Source organism: Aptenodytes patagonicus, chromosome Z, assembly GCF_965638725.1.
Source record: "Aptenodytes patagonicus chromosome Z, bAptPat1.pri.cur, whole genome shotgun sequence".
Taxonomy (NCBI): domain Eukaryota; kingdom Metazoa; phylum Chordata; class Aves; order Sphenisciformes; family Spheniscidae; genus Aptenodytes; species Aptenodytes patagonicus.
In genome coordinates this window covers 49,926,424-49,943,708 of record NC_134982.1, presented here as the reverse complement: position 1 = coordinate 49,943,708, position 17,285 = coordinate 49,926,424, and the positions used below count along the sequence as shown (strand labels likewise).

The 17,285-nt window shown below is 44.0% G+C and overlaps 1 protein-coding gene across 4 annotated transcripts in view; it reads right to left on the bottom strand.

Annotated features, from left to right (window-relative positions):
• SPIN1 (spindlin 1) overlaps positions 1-11,323 on the bottom strand; it is a 56,108-nt gene extending 44,785 nt beyond the window's left edge. The window contains exon 1 of one of the 4 annotated variants that reach the window (XM_076361880.1): positions 11,242-11,323. The gene's annotated coding sequence lies outside the window, so the exon portion shown is untranslated. The other 3 variants (XM_076361881.1, XM_076361878.1, XM_076361879.1) reach the window with 3 other exon arrangements.
• Positions 11,324-17,285: the final 5,962 nt, after the last annotated feature.

Sequence of the window (17,285 nt, the reverse complement as noted above, 5' to 3'; positions counted from 1 at the left end):
CGATCACACTGATACAAAGACCCTAAGCCCATACTCAAAGCACAGAAAAATTTCTCCCTACAGACCTGATTTTAAGAAAAGCTTATATACTTGATTAGACAGTTTAAATCAGTAGTAATTTTCATCCTATCTTTGCAATGATCAGGAAAAAAAAAACCCAAAAAAAAAAGGACTCGGGAAAAATTATCTCTTGCTTGTAATCTGCATCTTGAAAAAGCTGAGCAACCAGTCATGAATTGACTTTGTCTCACCTATTTTCTTCACCTTCGGCCATTTTTGCTTAGATTAAAGCAGTTCTCATACAAATACATTCAAGTAACTGTTTACACTGGAAACGTACATCACTTAAGTGAAAGCATTTGCTGTTAAGAATGACAAGTCTCTTGCCATGGCTACTAACCAATTATGTGATCTTCGTTTTTCCAGACCAACTGCAGAATATTCACTCCCTGCCTACAGTGTTAGTAAGAATCTCAACCTAAACAGATTATCAGCTTTAAATGGTGAATAGCTGCAATAGATGTCAAAGTTGTAATACACAGTAACAGCAAGGCACTGAAAACCAAATTCAGCATTGTATTATGAGCTCTAGCTGCAGCTAACTACACTGGTTTTGATAAATTTGGAAGGTCAGTGAAAGAATAGTACTTTAAAAACAAAAATTGCTACTTTCAGAAGAGTAGTATAGCTGTAAAGAAAAGATATCAGAGATTTGTAATATTAATAATTTAAATACTGCAGTCAACACTGGATTCATAAGCAAGGACAATGATAACTTATTAAACTGCTGATCATACTTTTTTCTATAAAAGATGAGAACCATCAGCATTGTAACATTACATGGTATTTTCTTTGCTTACATAAAGGTCTTTCAGATTTTTGGTGAAAAACACAACATATCCTGTATAAGTAAATGTCAGGAGGGGGTGGGAAGGGCATGACAACAGGGAGAGAAAAATCAAGCTGTGAAAGCAGTGACCCTCCCTAAAAGCAGTGGAGACATCAGAAGAAACCAATCCTCACACTGTTGGTGCTTTTTAAAACATGGAAGAAAAATGCACAAAGTACTAGTTCTGAAAATGGTACGGTATCTGCATACTCTTGAAGCTAATCAGAAGATCCTGAAGTTCTTAAGAGGATGAAGAACTGTTTCAAGTTACTCTGAGAAGCTATTTACTGGACTGTGGAAAAATGTACTTTAAGAGAACACCTGCATGAGTCTGAATATGACAATTTTTGCTCAGAAACAGCTGCCTTAAAAACATTGAATTCCTCTTGTTCTGTAGTAGGAGAAAGGTGACAAAATGATGGCAAGAAGGAAGTCAAGACTTTAAGAATGAGGACCACCTTGGAATCACTTGTTCACTAACATACCTTGCTTGTCCCACAGCAAACATGCTTTCCTTTCTTAGACTTTGATAATAAGCTCTGATCAAAAACCCTGCTTTGAAATTACTTCACTGTGCATGCAGCATGAATGGAAATGAAATGAGAAAGTAAATTAATCGAGATAGGACTTCAGAATGAGAACTTTCAGAAGCAGCAACAGGTAGACTTTTCTAATCGAATTAGATTAGAAAATCTAATTTTCTCTCCAGAAAGCTTTATATCTGACCTGAACTAGATTCATTAACATAAACATTTAATTGTACTTCCTGAGATTTTGCATCAATCCAGATATTGGTAATAACAACCACCACCCCCAAAAAACCCACATCCCTTTTTCCTTTTGGAAATGCACATACTTATTTGCAGAGAGGACTAAATTGTCCTTCAGTACTTGAAACAAGGTTGAGTCTACTCAACTGAGGAGTAGAGAAGGGGAGAAATGGAAATTAAAAAAGGGGAAAAGTGAGGTATCTTCCAATGAGAACAGCATCTCGGAAGGCAGGATATCCTTTCCCTTAAAAGCAGGTGAGGCTTTCTAGAAGTCTGTCCTACATATAAATGGAGCACACACAAGAACAGTCAACCACACCTCTGCCTTTTAAGCTGATCCCCGTTTCATATAAAACCTTGTGCCACCCTGTGATACCCATGCCCCCATGTAGCTGGACGTAAGGCAGCAATGACTGTGCAGACATGGGGGACAGGATGGAGTGAAGGCCCCATAGCTCTCACCTGTTTGGACACGGTCATCCTTGAGTATGTCCTCGCTTGATAAGTCTGCCTCTGCCACATCTCTCGCAAATCTTAGTGAAACTTATGCCCATGCCCCCATGTAGCTGGACACAAGGGAGCAATGACTGTGCAGAAATGGGGGACAGGATGGAGCGAAGGCCCCATAGCTCTCGCCTGCTTGGACACTGTCATCCTTGATAAGTCTGCCTCTGCCACACCTCTCGCAGTTCTGAGGCCTAAACTTATGTCAAGGGCCTAAAGACCCAACCAAGGGCTTATCTACCGAGACCATGCAGCAACAAAAGCATAAAGGACACGGACTGGAGGAGGCTCTTCGGAGCTCCCTCTCAGCTGGACTGAGATCCCTGAACCGTCTGTGACCACCGGCTTGATCCTTACTGACAGGTCGTATTACCCTCCCTGTGTATGTAGTTGTGTTGTGTTATGTGTTACTATTTCATGAACCTGTATGCTTGCTTAAGGATTCTGGCTCTCACAATAAACTTTCACCATATAGTACCTGCCTGACTGTGGAGTCTGACTAGTGGTTGTTTCCCCCCCTTCTTTTGGTACTACACGGTGCATGACACACCCCCACCCAAACATAAGTCTCCTAGAAATGTGGTTAGAGGCCTAAGTGTGACTGAAAACTAGGATGTTTATTTACAGCAAAGTCTCACGCCCCGCCCCGCCCCCCCCGCCTTTTCTCCTTCAATTAATTTTATACATATGGGGAAAAACAAAACAAAAACCCCACCTCAAATGAATCCATATAAATTCCTTTCTTCAAGCATCTAGCCTAAAACTATTTGTAATGCAATGCTTTCTTTACCCCTGGTTTCCCACCAGGGTCACAGCAAGATATTACCATTTAAAAATGTACTTTTCATCCACTATTAATACAGCCACGTGTCCCTAGTGATAAGAAATAACATAAATTTGCCTTACCTCTCTCCATACAAGCCGCAGGTATACACACAGGTATAACTGAGGGTAGGAGTGAATCTCCCCCTGCAACCTGAACAGTTAGGAAAGCACATGAACCAGAAGACAGTTTGCTGCCCGACAGTTTGCTTGCCCTCTCTGTCTTATGGCTGGCACCTAACCATAAAGTATGCTTTCACTGACAAAATGGAGATGCAGAAGATGGAGATGTAATTCACCCAGGGTGCACTCCTGCAGTCTAGGGACTAAAAGATTTCTATCCTTACTCACGCCTAGAGAAGCCTTTTCCTCCTCCCTTCAGCAGTAGAGAGAGATGACCCGAAGTACAGCCACTGTGAATGCTCCCTCCCCCTACCAACATAATGTCAACCGTATGAGTATCCAACAGTCCGTGGTTTCCAAGTATGTCAAACACCTGCATATTCCTTAACCCTAAAAGCACTTGAGTCAGATTTCTATGAAGTCATATGAAAGGCAGAATTTACTGTTAAGCTATTTTTTTAATATACTCTTGTCAGAGCATGGATTTTGACCAATCATATCTCACAAAACTGCAGTTCCACTGACGGCAAAACAACCATTAATGAATTTGTGTGTCATCTTTCACCACTAAGACAAAGATCTTCTGAAGGGGATTAATGAACAAAAAGGTCATTATGTCCATTCAATAAAGCTCTCTGCAACTGGAAGTTTTTGAGAAGGTAGTAGTAAATTAATCTCTAACATATTTGCTCCCATTCTGGTTTCACTTTGGTGTTCAGATCATTGCCTAAAACACACATGGTTATAAAACAGGACAGGCAAGCAATTGTCCAGAATCATACAGACATAGCCAACTGTCTTCCAAGTACAATTATATGAGTTACATGACCTACATCCTCCAAACGTTATTTTTATTTATTTTTATCATTCCTAGAAAATTGAATAAAGACAGTCTAATCTACAAACATTTTTACAGTTCAAGTTGAAGACCAGAGATTAAGTTACAGACATGCAGAAGAACAGACACAATACTTGCCAGTATATGATAGGTACTTACCTTTGCATACTAGAAGCCTAAGCACTGTACTGAATTTTAGCAAACATTATGTTTGTCAAGGCATTTGGAAAACGTTACCAAGAAAACTTAACAGAAATGTCACCAGGGAACTACTCTAGAACATGCCTTCTCCTATACTACTCAGCTCACAACACATTAAATCTAGAAAGCTGGAAATTTCCATATTCAAAAATCTCAACAGCAAACACAAGATTCTAAACTGGACTTAAGCTACCTTTGTTCAGCATACTAGGGAAGAATTCCGTGTGGGGAACTTAAATACTAAATTAGGAAAATTAGTTTTGCAACAGAAACAATTATTTGATTTTAATAAATACCAGACCAGAAGTCTGACATCTAATAAATCTTTCAGTTCTTACCCACTTAGGGTAAGAGATTATGATCTAGTGAAGTTCATTTTTACGTTTAAATTGGATTTATACAAGCTCAGAGGAAAAAAGTTGGGTGTTTTTTTTTTTTTTTGAAAGAGGGTCAAATTAAAGTCTATATAGGTGAAATTTTACAGACTTCAGCATGATGGCACAGATCAGCTAGAACAACTTACTATGCTTTAGAATAAGTCAAAGAACATTACTGGAAAAAAAGTCAAGCTTATTACTATTTCATTTTATATATAAGTGGCCACATCTGGGTAGAGTAGTATCACTCTAAGAAGCAGCATCAATGGTGGACATTAAATTGCCAGGTAATGTTACACTTTACAACCTAGTTAGCATAGTAATCTTAGAACAGATAAACTTACAAACATTCCCTGTATTCATTAATTGTTCCGCTCTAACAGGAATCTAGGAGACGAAACAAAGCAACACAATGGATAGAAAAAAAAAAAGCCTCTGAGGTACACATTCAGAGGGAACTGTCATCTTAATAGGCTACTCCCAAATTTACATAGTTAATTTGCCAAGATTGGGATCTCAGGATTCAAGACTACTTCTGAACCATTAGGAAGACTCTCTGAAAACAAAAGGCAAAAGGATGGAAGATCCACCAGTGACCTTAAAGAAAGCAACACATTTTATTGGAGCACTTTAATTCTAAAGTAATTCCAAACCTGCAGATAAAAGCAGTCTTAGACTTCACCAGGCAGGCTCCCCAACACTCTGACACTAAAACAAACAACTCTGGAAACCATCATTAAGAATAGTTAGGTTACCACACCCCACCACTCACTCAAGAAAGGCAGCTGTAGTGATTGAACCCAGGGCCCTTCAGCTGAGGTAGCTGGCACTGTTAGAAGGGGACTACCAGCTAGAGCGCAGTCAGAGAATAGGACCTGTGTACAGCTAGGCCAGAAGTGGTGAAGTGAAAATGAAGAAATGACTTCAAAGACAGCAAGTGGACTCAACAATTGGTCATCATGATAAAAATGTTCTTATGCAAGGCCACCATAAGTCAGCAACATGAGAACTGCAAAAGTAATGCAAAACACAACAACAAAGGAGTAACTGAAATGATACAATTCCATTTTGTTCGAACTACCATATGGAACCAAAGGTCCAAAGTTCAGCAGTCATTCTGTATAAGTTAAGTATTTACTAAATCACTGAAATCCACAGAACTGCTCTTGAAATAAGTATCTACACTCACCAGTACTTGTAGGTGCAGACCTTGAATACCGTATTGGAACATTCAACAATAACATTTTAAAAAAACAAAAACAAACCAAGCAAACAAACAAAAAACCCCCCAAGAGCTAATCAGCTCTTAGGGGTTTATAAGCTTTATAGCCTTATCAAAAAGACTATAAAAACCTACTTGTAAGTGCTTACAATATACTGTCAGTAACTCTTATTCTGCAAGCAGATCTCAAAAAAAAAAAATCATCAGAAGATATTTCAACAATATCTCAACCACCTTGCAATAACTGCAAAGATGAGAATATCATTAGTTAATAGTCAAGGCTAGTAGTCACCACAGGTAATGACAACAATTTCTATGTATTTCAGCATTTTGTGAAACCATTTCAATAAAGTTTAAGTTAGCAAGTCAAACAAGACCTCATATAGCATATATTTACAGCAGTTTCACAACATACATTACAAGAAAGAAACAAAAAGGTAACCTGGGTTCATAGAGCCATTCTCCACAACCTGACAGCCAAATCAATTCACCTCCTGAATTCCACATGCCATCAGCAAATTCACATTTTACAGTACAATAGAAAGTTAATTGCAACCACCACATGGTGAAAGCAGTAAGTTTGAACTAAATTATTTCACCATTGTTTGAAATGGATCAGTGATGAGGCCCCTTTGTCACTACAATCAACTGTTCCTAGATAAACACAGATTAGTTAACTACACTGTTTCAAGGAATTCAACACTTTCCCATGTCATAGAGATGTAGATGGAAGCAGTCTGCACATTTATACAAGGAAAGTCACATTTCCCATTCCTTTAAGTCACATGGTATGCTGACATCTAGGCAGCATCTGGATAGCAAGTGGGACACATCTTGATATACAGGAAGCACTTACTAGGAAAACCAGTGTTAAGGAAGATCAGCATTCGCCTTCCGATCATAAAACCACCAAACTCTGAAGAGTAGTAAGAGAATGAAAATAAGAAAAACAACAAACCAAAAAATTCTCTCACACCTGGTATGAGAAACAAGCTATCTAACCATAGAACAGGAAATAACTTTCCATAATAGTGATTCTCCCTCTTGGCTCAGCTTCACTGAACAGCTTTTGAAAGATGGTTTTTAAACCACTTTGTTGAATTGGTTTTAGTCATCTACAAAAACATAGTCTCATGCCATACCATCAAGAAGTCAAGTTTGATCTGTCTAATACCTGGGGAAAGAAAGGAAAGGAGGCAAGGAAAACCAAAATAAAAGCATGAAAAAAGTTTACAGCAACAGGCTTCATTAAAAAAAAGTCTGTTTCTTTTCTTCAGAAAATAGAATCTTACTGAAAATCTTTCATTTGTCAAACATTAAGCAAATTATGCATTACATTAAAAAAACACTTTAAAACAGCTATTGCATCAGCTAGATGTTTACAGATCTGAACATGTCGAAGAGTGTATCTTGGCAACAGATAGCAAGGAAGGATACAGGGTAAGGAGTCAATGGAAGAATACTACTTGGATCGAGAAAATATACAAAAAGTATTGAAGTATAAGATCAAGTAAAAGTGTTTATTACCTTTAGGACTTTATATTTTAATTGGTGATTTCATAAATATTTAGAACTACATTGAGTCATGATTTACTTGATTGAAGATTCATTGAAAAGTTATTTCTTGTTAGAAGAAATTCGTTAATTTCTAACACCTTCCAGCAAGCTGATCACTGAGACTGCATTTCTTGCAGTTGTCTTTTTCCTCAGTCTCACATCCCAATATGAAAAAGTAAACAGTTTTACAACAGAAGATTTTACTAGTACCTGGTTTTTAATTTGGTTAAACACAGCCTAGCATTACCAACAATGACAAAAACACTAAGTGTCTTCACTTAGTGGTACCAAAGACACAAAGATTTGGCAAGTTCTTCAACTAGATCAGCTCCTCATGGAATACTGGGACCCACAGTATTGATTTTTGACCAACTCATCAACACAACCAAGACAGGAATAAAAATCTTCTAGGTGTCATAGAAAAGAACACCATTGCAAGCTATAGCGAAGATGCTATAAACAAGAAACTTCACAAAGCTAATGAAGCAGAGCTGAATTTTACGGAATAAAATTCAGTTCTAGCAACAGAACTATCATGTACCAGTTAAGAAACATGACTATTTTTAAGTGATCCATTATTTAAACAGATGTGTTGCGGATGGTCATTTTGTTTATTTTGCTCTTCAGCCTAAGAATCAGCTTAAGTATCCAAAGGCCTATTCTGAGGCACCAGCTGCATACCTCAGTACATTTCACACTTTTACTAAGAGAGCAATAATTTCAAAATTTGGTGGCTATCATAATGAATGACTAATTAGCTACAACTGGTAAACTAGCCTAGTGGCTTTACCAGTATTGCCTTCAGGTTGTTAAATGTAAAAAAAAAACCTCTGACTGCTGCAGGAATCTACTGATATATCAAGTTACAGAATTTTGCTCGGACTTTCCATCTAGAAGTAGTACAGTTGGCTCAGGAGCCATGACGTAGATACACATTCCAAAATGATCTTGTAACTTGGATGACTCCACTCAAGTTTTATGTTGTTGTAAACTCATTATTATAAATTATTTTCTCCTCACTGGTTAATCAATGCTTGTTAATGGGGATGGAAAACAAAGCAGAAAAAAAGTATTAATATATGATCCATAACTCTAGCATTGAAGTGTAGTATTTATTTCTATCTCAGTAAAAGCTGTATGATTATGCCATGCCAGTGCTTCTCCACTAGAAGCTTCCAAAGCAAAGTAGACAAAGACGACAGAGCTAGGACATTCGTTACTTTAGGGCAGCGCTCAGATATTAACAGAAGCCATGGCTATCCATGTGTATATGATTGAATAAAGACCACGTCTTTAAATATAATCTTTGAAAGATGAAACATCTACTATGAATTACAGTAACATGTCTAGAAAGCAATATAAAGCATGTCTTAGCACCTTCAGCATTCACCCTTAAGTTACAACCCAGATATAAGTCTGTTCCATGGCAGATCACTTTAGATATGCTCAAACTACCTTCAAACGTTATTTTGGTTTTACGTCATAAGCAAGCAAAAAAATAAGCCATATTCATTGAAGCCAGAAGGGGGTGCTCTGAATAACTGAGGTGGGGGGTACTGAACTGAACATTTGCCTTGTGTTAGGAGAGGTCAGAAACATGCTGTCTTGTTTTAGTTTGGGAGCTCACTTAAGTTCACGATGCCATGCCTTTTTTACAAAAAAGGAATCTGAAAAGCAGGAGCGCTCCTTGTAGCAAAAAGGAAACGTTTCGGTTTGTGCTATTGTCATCACAAGGGCAAATTAATCTGTGACAGAAAACTAGCAACGAAAAGACCTGGCAAGTGTTAATTCCAGTTTTGCATCCCATGATTTGTGAGCTGTTTAAGATACTGACAAGGAGACATAGGGAACGAAAAGAAATCCAAAAAGCCTGTGCTATGGTTTTTACCTACACAATGCCTATTCTGACATAACTAGTTCAGGTTTTTTTAATGTGACTGCTGAGTTGATACCTTACACCAAACTACATCCTGAAATGAAAGAAACGGCCCTAGATCATTCTGCAAGTGTAATACAGTATTTCATCTCTGCCAGCACTTTGATGCATCAGCCTCCCCCCATCCAAAAAGAGAAAAAGATATGCACATTCCAATCAAGCCTCTCTCAGCGGGGCTCACCCAATTCCCCCCTTCCTTTCCTCCCTTCCTCCCTCGCCCCAGGCCTTGCCTGGTTCCCAAATCCCCTTTGATTTTAGGTTTCATTTTGTTGTAAACAGCAAAACGAAAGGAGAAAGCTTCCAAAGCGAGGATCCTTACCCTTGAAATCCCGCCATGCGCGCAATAAGGAGGGTGAATTGTTTTTCCTCTTTTTTTTGGATGGGAGATGAGGGGGGAGGGGGAAGAAACAAAAGCTTAAACGGAGGAAAGACTAAGCGGCGGAGACAGAGGGAGAAGGCGGAGACCCTGGTGGAGGAGCAGGGCGAGCGTCAGCCATGTTGTGTGTGTGTTGGTCCAGTATTTACAAACCTGCAGCTGCAGCAGCGCTTGGAGTCTGGGAGAGAGGGGAACGAAGGGAGGGAGAGAGGAAGGCGAGGAGGGAGGAGAGGCAGGCACAGAGAAAGGGAAGGGAGGGAGGGAGGAGGGGAAAGCGGCAGCAGCAGACAAAGGATCCCAGCGCAGCCCGAGCGGAGCGCGCACACACTCGCACACACTCACACACACGGGGTGCCTCACACCGCGGCAGCGCTGCCCGCAACCCTGCCGCTGCCAGCCCGGGGCGGCAGCGCGGCGGCTCCCCCTCCGGCTGCCGCGGCGCGGCCCGGCCCCGCCACCACCCCACTCACGCCCCCTTCGCCCCGCTTTCCCGCGGCGGGGGGGCCGGGGCACGCTTCCCCCCGCCTCCGGCTCCCCCGGCGTGAGCTATCGAGGGGGAGGCTTATCTGCCGGCAGCCCCTCGGCGGGCCCCAGCCCACATACAATAGCTCCGCAGAGGGGAAGGGGGCGGGCGGCCCCGACCCCTCCCCTCCGGCAGGGGACGGAGGGTGGATGCCGAGCGGGGCCCGTGCCAGGGAAGGGCGGCAGCCCCCCGGAGCCCGGAAGGGTGGGGGTTGCCAGGCAGCCGGGGCGCTGCGGGGGAAGGGAAGGCAGAGACGGCAACATGAGTCCGGGGCCCCCGCGGCCCCGCAGCCGCCCGCCTCCCGCGACTTCCGGGCGGGCCGCTGAGGAGGGCGGCGGGGGCGGGACGGGAGGGGCGCCGGACCACGGCGGAGGAGGGGGCGCGGGGCCGGGACGCCGCGGGTGGATACATAATGTCAGCCCCGGGGGAGGGGAGGCGAGGCTGGGCTGGGAGCGGCGGCTCCGGCTCCCCCCACAGCGACTCCCTCCGGCTCTGCCCGGTACTGGGCCGGGCCAGGCCAAGGGCGGCGCGACGGGCTGCGCTCCCCCCCCACCCCCCTCGCCTCCCCTCCCCCGCCTACCCCGCTCGCTCACCTGCCGGCGGGACGGGCGCCCAGGGGTGCCAGGCGGGCGGCCCGGGGGTGCCAGCGCTGCAGCCGCTGCCGCAGCCCCTGCCTTGCCAGGCCGCTCAGCTCCTCCGCGGCGGCAGCGGGGACGGCCGCTCCCCTTGTCTCGTTTGCCCCCCTCCGCCGCCGCCGCCGCCGCTGCCTCCTGCTCGCCTCTGCCACATTTGGATCCCCCTCTCCCTACGCGAGCTCCGCCACCAGGATAGAGGCCTCCTCACCTTCCTGCCAAATAGTGAGCCACCCGCATCGAGCCGTTCAAAACACAGGGCCGGGCCCCGCCCTCCTCCCCCGCCCTGCCCCCCCCCCCCCCCCCCCGACGGCGCGCAGGCGCGCTGCCGCTGCCAAACTGCGACAGGAGCGGAGGAAGCGCTCCCCCGCCCCGCCCCGCCCGCCGTCGCCGAGCCCAGCGCGCCTGCGCGGCCGCAGCTGCCGCCCGCCGCCGCCTCTCTGCCGCCGCTTCGCATGGCTCGCTACCCACCGTAACGGCGGTGCCGTGGGTCGGTGCCGGAGCCTTCCGGCGGGCGGCCGACTGCCGGGCCGCCTACGAAACACGGCCTACCCGGCCCTGGGGCGGCGGGCGGCCTTCGCCCCGCCCCGCCCGCCCGCCCGCTCGCTCTCTGCAGCGCACCCAGCGCCGCCTCACGGGCGGGCCGCAGCGGTCCGTGGCGGCGGTGCCGCTCACCAGCAGCGGCTCCTCCCCAGGCAGGCCTTGGGGCCGCAGCCTGCCTGGGGCCCAGGGCCGTGGCTGGCAGCCTCACGGGTTTCAGGGTGCCCAGCATTTTCCAGCGGCTTTCTGCGGTGTCCCTGCTCATCCTCCAACCCTCAAACAATGTTCAGGTGATCTGGGGATGTGTTGGTGGTCGTGTTTGTACGGAGAAGCCCAAGACTGTGCAGGTACCTGAAGGCTGACTAGCATTTCACGTGTCTAGGCAAAGTGTAAGTAAGAGAGGCTCTTGGGTGTGCCAAGTATAGTGTGATCTCAAAAGCAAAAGACTGCATTTTGCACTAAATTGTCTTCTCGTCGCAAGAGAGGCAACGTTACTGGGATGGAGAAGGAGTAGTTTTTCAAAACTTAAAAGGATTACTTTAAAAACATGTCCTTCTTGTCATCTGTGGAACAGGGGAACAAAAAAGGGGGTGGGGGAACACTTCAAAAATCCCAGCTGAACGAAAGCACTGGTTACAAGTTCTTTCCACGGTCTTGATGGACTGTCCTGGGTGCTCCCAGCTTTTGGCTTCCGGTAGGCTGATCAGCAATACCTGAGAGAGCAGCTGATGGAAGACCTGCAAGTGGTCAAGACTGTTCAGCAATTGCCAGAGCACAGATAAGTGTCATCTACTGAACCATTAGTGTTAAATCCTGGGGCATCTAAAAGAAAAACAGCAAGCTTCTGAGCTGTCATGGAGGGCATTTTCTAATTAATGAAATGCGAACGATACAGATGCAGTGGAACACGAGAAAATTCAGTAAGCCATACCAGATACAGTATCATCAAATCCTAGTCCATCAGTTTGGTACATCTTTCAAGCATAGACTTCCAAGAGCCATTCATAGCTTCAGACTGACACCAAAATGGGAAACATCACTAAGTAAGATTATGTTCTCGTCTGCCAAATTCATTTGTTTAACAATGAAAACCGCTGAACAGCTGGGGCCCGGTCTGCCTTAAGAAATCAAATGGGTACTTTTTTCAAAGTAGAGCTTGGCAAGTGTATTATGACATGGTACGGCTTTTTTCTGTAGCATCATTAAGATAAAATTCCATTCATTAAGGAAGCCATAAAGTATTGTCATGTGTAGGACTTTTGCATGTGGCTAAGAGCCACGTGTACACTTGGAGTCCAAGGAATGAAATTGATTTGAAGAAAGGATGATTTGGTTCAAGGGATGGGTACATATTAGGGATTTCTTAGTTCGACAGTAGCAAATACGCAGGGTAAGATCCAAATTCCTAATTCACACGGATCATATCATAAATTCAGTCTTTGAGAGAAAATAAAACACAGGAACATGAATGTACATGCAAAATGTGTATTTTGCTTAAAATTGTTGCTTGCAAAACAGGAGAACAAAGAGTCATATATTTAGTCAGCCCTTTAATTTCACAACTCTCAATCAAAGAGGGACAGTATCCCCAGTAATTGCTCTGACAAAGGGGTTCCCCAGAATCTGGGACATTATCAGTTTACAATTTAAAGAAACTTACAACAACGATGACTGCCTAAAGAGAGAAGCTTCTGAGAGCATTAGGAAAATGGAGGGAAAGAGAGTGAGAAAGCGTGAAAAAGAGAGCTTTGCTTTCTCATAGGAGTGAAGTGAGGAGAATTGTACCTGTCTAAGTTTTGTAGTGAGTGGGGTCAAAAGCCCTGCTGTCTGGTTTGGACCTTCTCACTTTCCTTCCTTTCTTCTTCTACTTCTCTCTCTCTTGTTGTATGCAGACCCCATAGTTACCTGAAAAACTTGCATTGATTCTTACAGTCTTTTAACATTTTCATATGTTAACAAAAAGAGTCGCTTAAAAGCTCCATTTGCGGCAGTAGCGGCAGAGAATAAAAGATTGCTGTTAATCCTGGGCTGCATCGTTTTTTTTTTCCTGGGAACAAAGGGAGGTTCCAGAGATCCATTACCTTGGAAAACCCTCCCAGAGCAGGATCATCAAGTGCTAACAACTTTTTCAAGAGCTAAGCACTCTTCCTAGTTCTCTGTGGGTACTGGGAACCGTCCATAGAAGGAGACTGCATTTTCATGCCTGGATGGAGAAATGCATGATCGTGCATTCCCATCCCATGCCCATCACAGGTGTGATGATCCCTGAGCTGGCATGGGAGAGTGTCCACTTGATTGAGAAGCATTTGAGGTTGGCTGCCCATCAAGCCCATTTGTTCTTTCTTCTGAATTGCTAACAGCTCCTGCCTGACTCACCCTTAGGCATGGCAGGGCAAACCTAACTGTTTAACCCTTGCAGCTTTGGATCTGACGTTCTGCTTCAGCCAGACTGTGTGAGTCAGTGGATTGCCTGAGTGCAAGCTTGGAGCTCTGGGTTATACTCCCTGCTCCGTGTTGGTTGAGCACCTTTCAAGGAATTTTGCCAGCAGAAGAACTGTGAGTAATGAGAAGTCAGTGTCTCAAGCTGTACAAGTTTTCATTTCTTCCAACAAGCCAGCCGTAATACCACAAGAACTGTGAGTATTTGAAATATTAAAATTTTTATTATGGGATGAAGCACGATTGAGAACAGCCGGTTCGCTGAGGGTCACCAACTGAGCAGTCTTCCACCACTCATGATTGCCTGCCCTGCCTACCTCAGCAGTGATGCTAGGAAGTTTTTTGGTTGTTAAGGAGAACTTTGAAGAATGCTGTCTCTCTCATTTGCTTTAACTGATCTAACTGTTGGTATAAGCTGGGTTGAGTGAGTAAGGTTTCGAGGACGGTGAGACCTATACCTAATGAAATAGGGGATAAAGACTGGTAAAGTTGATGGTATAGCTTAATAATGCTATACTGTCCAAGCAGGGTTATAAAATCAGTAATGACATGTATATCACTGAGATATTATAAGACAGCTGTTGAGATAAGCAACCATTGGTTGAATTTTCCTAAAATTAAAAGGATCTTAGTATGATAGAATAGTTTGGGTTGGAAGGGACCTTTAAAGGTCATCTAGTCCCACCCCCCAGTAATGAACAGGGACATCTTCAACTAGATCAGGTTGCTCAGAGGTCAGGTCCAACCTGACCTTGAATGTTTCCAGGGATGGGGCATCCACCATCTCTCTGGGCAACCTGTGCCAGTGTTTCACCACCCTCAGCATTAAAAATTTCTTATATCTAGTCTAAATCTACTCCCCTTTAGTTTAAAGCCATTCCCCCTTGTCCTGTCACAACAGGCCCTGCTAAAAAGTTTGCTGCCATCTTTTTTATAAGCCGTCTTTAGGGCTTATAGGGCTGCAGTAAGGTCCCCGAAGCCTTCTCTTCTCCATGCTGAACAACCCCAACTCTCTCAGCCTTTCTTCATAGGAGAGGTGTTCCATCCTTCTTGATCATTTTCATGGCCCTCTTCTGGACCCACTCCAACGGGTCCATGTCTTTGCTGTGCTGAGGGCTCCAGAGCTGGACGCAGTACTCCAGAGCTGGATGCAGTACTCCAGGTGGGGGTCTCACCAGAGCAGAGTAGAGGGGCAGAATCCCCTCCCTCGACCTGCTGGCCACGCTTCTTTGATGCAGCCCAGGATATGATTGGCTTTCTGGGCTGCGAGCACACGTTGCTGGCTCATGTCCACCTTTTCATCCACCAGTATCTCCCAAGTCCTTCTTGGCAGGGCTGCTCTCAATCCCTTCATCCCCCAGCCAGTATTGATACCAGGGGTTGCCCTGAGCCAGGTGCAGGACCTTGCACTTGGCCTTGTTGAAGCTCATGAAGTTCGCATGGGCCCTCTTCTTGAGCTTGTCCAGAGAAGTAAAAATGTAAGTTCAAGCAGTTCTGGCACACAAATGACCTGTACCAACATAAACTATAGAGGAGTTATTCTCCTTGACTGAATCAAATGTGCAGGAGGAAGAATCAGTGGGGTGTGGTGACAAACAAGGATTATGACTCTATCGTTCGATCTTCACAAACAAAACCAAGAGTCATGTTTGTGACAACCTTCAACATTCACAGTTTTATAGCTATTTCTCAGTATCATAGTGGTTCATCTCCCTAGAATACGTTACTAAATCCTACTTTGCTTGCGAACCCAAGTGGATCACAGGATAGACATTCAATATGTCTGTCAGCATCTGAAATTAGGATTGTGAATAATCGTAGTTGATTTATGTGTGGATGGTAAGTAGCACTTACCAATTTGCTGCATTCAATTAGAGAAATCTCATCCATGGTTAGTGGGGGTTTGATCAATGATACTACCTCTGTAAGAATGTTACCCGTTCTAGCTTGTCTAGTCATGCCAATGACTATAGTCTGTTACACATTCTGAGTCTGCATATATGCTATAGCCATAGATAGGTTATTTTCCCTGATTCTAGATATTGAATTCTTGTAAGCATGAGCGATTCATAGTTTTCTGTATTTTCCCATGTTGGAAGATTTTTACTAATGTCTTGCTGTCTGGTGCCTAGTTGGTCAAAAGAATTGGCATGGGGTGCATCCAGTTTTCCTACTTTTTGGTAGCATAAGAAAGCTTATTAGCAATTACTTAATTTTATGGCGTTAATAGGAGACGAACCTGCTCCATTAGGACCTATCTAGACTTTCCAACCTCTTTTAAACTTGGATTTGGGTGTTTCTGAATGCTCTGTGTTGGTCCATCTCATCCGTCCCTGTTGGCTTATTTTCAAGTAGGAAGCACACTGGCGTGTGGTTATGGAGATGTTCAAGCCATCTAATTTTCACCTTTAAGAGAAGTTTTTGAGTTTCTGAGGATTTTAGTAGGTTGCTCTAGTTTTAAGTACATGGGGACGAATAGTGGGATATTTTAAGTCATAGAGGAACATTTCATTAATGATGAAAGGATAAAACACATGCATTGTTTGATTCTTTCTTTCCAAAACCAATGTATAATCCCTTCCGGACACTCCCTAACATTAAATGATACTTTCTCAAAGTTTTTGAAGTGGATAACTGGCATAGCTTTACTGGATGTGGTTCCACTCAGTGGGATGAGCCAGTCCAGGACCTTTCTTATTCAAATCTCTGTCTTTAATTGTCCAATTGTAGGGAGTTCATTCTGCAATGACTTTCATGGTCTTAAGACTGGTGGAGTTGATCAAACCAAGGTACAGTTCATTGCTTGGCTCTTTTAAGACTTGAGACCCTGTTAGAATAGCAAGACTAAAAGGAGAACTTGGAGCCTAGGCAATAGCTGACAGCACCACCTCACAAGTCTCAGTATAACATCACAGGTGATGCTGGCATTTGGCTTTTTCCCTGCATAATTCTGCAGTCGTTTACAAGCCACAATAATTCCCTTTTGATCACCTGCTAAAGGACGTGTGCTATAACAAAAGCATAGCAAATCACCAGGGGGATGCTGGATGCTTTCAGTCCATCTCAGTGTATGCAGATTCACTCTGCTCAGTGTTTGCCTTAGCTCTATGGCCTTGCTAATGTATGAATTGGGTTAGATATTGTGTATTCTGAGAGACAGTCCAATGCTTACTGTCTTTTGCATCTGCAGCCCAGTAGCTATTACTTTCCCATACTGTGGTGAATTGACCTGATTGGTCTTTTCTTGCTTCAGCCAATTCTTTAATCTCTGTATCTCCTTCCTGGAAAGGTACTTAAATCTAAGATGACTCTTCCAGTTCTGCCCTGACCATGAGTTACGACAGCTGCAACAGGGATGGAGTCAGGATTGTGCTTTGTGCTGGGCTCAGACTCGTATACAGCTTGCTTGGCCATATTATCAGCCATATTGGTTGATACTGGTTACAGTATGCTGCTGCCATTTGCTGTTCACTATGGGCAGGAGTGTGCGTGATCCAGATTACTCCTTTTGTGGTCTAGGTTAGATGAGGCATTTG